This window comes from Neolamprologus multifasciatus, chromosome 15 (genome assembly GCF_963576455.1).
Source record: "Neolamprologus multifasciatus chromosome 15, fNeoMul1.2, whole genome shotgun sequence".
In the NCBI taxonomy this organism is placed as follows: domain Eukaryota; kingdom Metazoa; phylum Chordata; class Actinopteri; order Cichliformes; family Cichlidae; genus Neolamprologus; species Neolamprologus multifasciatus.
Window position 1 is genome coordinate 9,262,789 of NC_140453.1, and position 4,872 is coordinate 9,267,660.

A 4,872-nucleotide genomic window follows, 5' to 3' on the forward strand; every position below is an offset into this window, starting at 1 on the left:
TTACTAAATTGCAGCTAATGTAATAAACTTTCTCTCACCGAAAGGCATAAATCACTTTAACGTTGCACAAATTGCACTCTGACATATAAAAAGAACTTTCAAATGTTACAAAGATGCATGGTGTACATTAAGCGGGAGTGAGACTTACACCAGGAAAGTGCATTTCATGCACAAATTGCTTGGCAAGCCCCCTCACAAAAACGTGTTTTAATCCAAGTAATACTCTCCAAGAGCTACAAATTAGCCTGTTAATTATGTGGTGGCCAAAATCTAAACTAGGTTTCCTCACTTCCAGGTAGAAAATGTGAACAACACTTAAAAATTGACAGATTAATGTCCCTCTTGTCACAGCATTTTTTATGATACATTGTAAAAACTCTTTTTGACCGGTTTCTTACTAAAACGCTACATAAATAAATTTTACTTACTTAATTTTACTTACTAACTTTTGGAATATGCTGGAGAAGTAAAAAAATAAATAAAAAATAAAAAATAAATATCAATAAATAAAAATCTCATCAGTAAAAACTTATTATTTTACAGGTTCTAAACCTTTGCCAAACCTTTGCCACTTAACTTTCTATTTGAGTTTGTGGTTATGTGTTTTGTTTTGGGGTTTTTTCCAATAGGTTTAAGGACCAGAGGAAAGATCACGATACAGCTGGGACAGTGATATCATGTACTGTTATGGGTACTCACAGGGACTTGGTGGAGATAAAGTCATGTCTTGTTAAAGCTCTCCAAGTCAGCATGAGAAATGGCTGTGTTTAAGCTCTTCTTTGAAGTAATAAGACAAACACTCTATAAAAATCTCTAGACTAATGTCATACAAACCGTATATTACATTCATATAGCAAACAAAGCATTACCATTCAGGGATGTTTTTATTCACTGATCAAAGTGAAAAAAAAAAAAACAAAAAAAAACCCAGAGCCAACACTGACTGAGAAAACTGAAGTTATTTTAATGGCCACTGGAATTTAGCTTCAAAGCAAAAATGTCTGTTACTCAACACATGTAAACATGTTTAAAGATACAAAAATTGAATTTTTTGACTCATTTAAAATGTACTAAGCTATGCATTGTTAGCACTGTGACCACTTTTACTGACACGTCGATGCTAAAACATGCAACTGTTTCTGCTAGGCTAGCTTCTGCTAGACTTAAGTTTTTCTTGAACTCTGGTGGCGTTGGTGGATTTCAGAGTAAGTTTATTAACAAATATTTGATAAACAACATGGTATTTTTCACTTATAACTTTTTCAGCAAGCACCTGTGCCATGCGTCCATGTAGTCTAGCTTTCTTTTCATGCAGCTTTCTTACCAAGCTAGCCAGAATTAGCTGATATCATAATATGGTCACTTCATAGGACTAAAGCTGAGGCTTCAAAATTCAGGCTTCTAAACCAATGAATGAGTGATTTCCCTGTTCAATCTATGGTACAAACATCTGAATGCACATAAATACCTATATCTGCTGCTAATAATAAACAATCTACTTGCTTAAAATGGTCAATATTTACACGTTAAAATAGCTCAGAACAGTTGGTTAGCGCACCAGCAGCTGCTGTATTTATTTATAATGAGCCTTTAGTTATGAGACTGTCTGCTGCGGTGCTTTAGAGAACAATGAGCCATTTGATCTAGCCTTTAAACTAGAATGTTCCTAATCAAAAATGTAATTACACTAAAGTATCTAAGAATACAGCGCATCTTAAAATAGAAAGAGATTACAGTGTCCTGGGGATTAATAGGTAATATTGTATTCCCTCTTAACTCACTGTCCGAGCAGCACAGCAGACAATTTTTATTAGTTGTCCAGGTGATTTATGGGCTGTTAGGGCCAAGTGGTTAGATTTTAGATGTGATTCAGAGATCCAGGGATATAGTGAAGCTATAAATAAATAAAATCTATTAAAAAAAATGGGTTTGCATTGGAGTCTACCTTCATTATTGTATTGCTTGGCCCCATCATTCCAATATTAGCTTTCTCCTGTCTGTCAGTACTGGAGCCAAAATAGATGGGCAGTGAAGATATATATATATATATATATATATATATATATATATATATATATATATATATAGAAAGACATTTATTGCAACCTCACTGCAAGTTATTACAGTTTATATTGTGTGTTCTAAAATTACAGTTTTATAAATATATTCATATTAGCCCCACATGCATATACGTGAATATGAAAAGAGAAATTCAACACTGATGGTTCACAGGCACTGAAAAGCCGGCACATCCATATATATAACTACATCAGTAAATGTGCTAAAAATGAAATGCAGGTTATGGCCCTCCCTATGATAACAATCTCAACTGCAGTGAAGTGTCAGCCTATCTGACCTCCACAAGCTGGTCTCTATGGAGTCTCAGTATCAAATGGTACAACTATTACATACACAGTATTAAGCCATTAGAGCAGGGCAGAGCACCTTATCAGTCACTAATTAGTCATCACAAAATTGTGTTAAATAGGCTATTAGCAATCAGTTACACACTTATGAATACTAAATGAGCTGTTCATTGCCATATCCCGGGACACAAAGGACAAATATGACATTGGTAATCAACATATCCCTCGGAAGTTAAACAGTAATTTCAAATTTAGAATGACTGTTTAACTACGTCAAGTGTAATATTTTGTCCTGCGGAGCTAAATGAAAATAGGCCTTTTTCTTTCCCCATCATATGTGACCTTAATTTAATGTCTATGTCCAGAGGTGATTTGGATTACCGCCCGTGAAGCAAAACAATGACAAAGCTATTTATTGCTGCTATAAAAAATTAACTGGTGATGATACTGAATATTCTTACTCTTGTGATATCTTTTCATGCACTAGGGTTTAATTGACTGCTGCAGACTTTGCTGACATGACATGCAGGTGAGCTCTGCTTCGTCACGCAGTGAGCTGAGAGCAGTTTAAGTGGAAAGATTTATGCACTCCAGTATAATCAACAAAACAAGGCCTGTGCTGCATCAACCCCAGTTTACATATGTAATGGAAGCAGAAGCAGCACACTAACAATGCTGTTGTTGTCAGTGTGACAATACAATGAAATAACACAGTGTGCCTTTTTAGTCTCCAGAGAGTTCTCTGAAAACATCAAAGTGGAGATTTTCTGCCAACTTTCTTTGTTACTCGTGACAAGCTGATCTTCTTTCTGAGGGTGGGCCGGGTACTCCACACTCTTTGTTCACAGAGTCAGTGATTTCTGACACACAACAGGTCTGTCATACAGCATTTTCATCATAGTGAAGTTTTCTCTGAAATGTTTAACTCTTCTGATCTAAAGTAGAAGACAGGCCTTCTTTGATCTCATGAATCTGATTAGTCAGTTCTCTATACACTGATCAAACATAACATTCTGACCACTGACAGGGGAAGTGAATAACACTGATTCGCTCTTCATCATTGCACTTGTTAGTGGGTGGGATATATTAGGGATCAAGTGAACATTTTGTCCCCAAAGCTGATTTGTTAGAAGCAGGAAAAATGGGCTGGTATAAGGATTAATGTTTGATGATCAGATGACTGGATAGGATTTTCCCATCTTCCTGATCTGCAGTGGTCAGGATCTATTAAAAGTGGTCCAAGGAAGTAACAGTGGTGAACCTACGATGGGGTCATGGGTGGTCAAGGCTCACTGATGTACTGTACTTGAGGAACGAAGGTAGGCTCGCCTGCTGCTTCCAGATCCAGCAGGCGAGCTACTGAAGCTGAAATTCACAATTGACAATTCCCGACCCCTGTCCATAACTGAAAACGCCAATAATGAGCACATGAGCAACAGAACTGGACCACGGACCAATGGAAGGAAGTGGTGTGGTCGGATGAATCATGTCTTCTCTTGCATTACATGCATGGCCAGATGCATGTAGGTCACTTACCTGCGAAACGCCTGGCAGCACACATTACTTTGACACATACCATCTACTGGAGGATTGCTGCAGACCATGTAAACCCTTTCGTGGAAATGGTATTTCCTGATAGCTGTGGCCTCTTTCAGCAGGATAATGAGCCCTGACACAAAGCAAAATGGTTCAGGAATTATTTAGGAGCAAAACAGTGAGTTTGAGGTGTTGATTTGACCTCCAAATCCCCCAGATTACAATACAAACATCTGTGGGATGCGCTGGACAAACAAGTACAATCCATGGGAAGCCCACCTTGCAACTTTCAGGACTTAAAGGATCTGTTGCTAACATCTTGTTGCCTGATACCACAGCACAGCTTCAGGGGTTTAGCAGAGTCCATGCCTAGATGAGTCAGGGCTGAGTCAGAGCTTCTGCCATGAATCTCTAATATTTTAATCTCGAGACGTGATTGATTATTATCTTAAACACATATTTCTTTTTGAACCACTTTGTGTCAGAGCTGATTCTCTTTCCCACTTCTGCACACAGTCTGATAATGAGATTGGAGGCACCCTACTGCGACGCATCCTTGGAAATGAAAATATTTGCCAACCATAATTAATTGGTCTAAACAAACACTCAGCTGACAGAAACACAAGCCCACAGAGCTGATCAGATTGGGTTTTTTAAACGTGTGGTAAAAGCCCTTGACACTTCAGTGAACTGTTCAGATGAGCTTGTACAGAAATATTAATTCTTTAAAGGCTTTCTCAGAAGTGTGATCATTCTTCATTCAATTCAAACAAAAATCTGCAGTAATGTGCAAAAGCCTTGAGCCACCTCCTCATTTCTATATATTTTGATAGGAAAATATTTATTGAAATACGCAAACACAAAGGGAAATAATCCATTAAGTGTTTGAACAATTCTAATAAACTTAAAAGTCAATATTTGGCATGACTACCCTTATTCATCAACACAGCCTGAGCTCTTTTAGACAAAC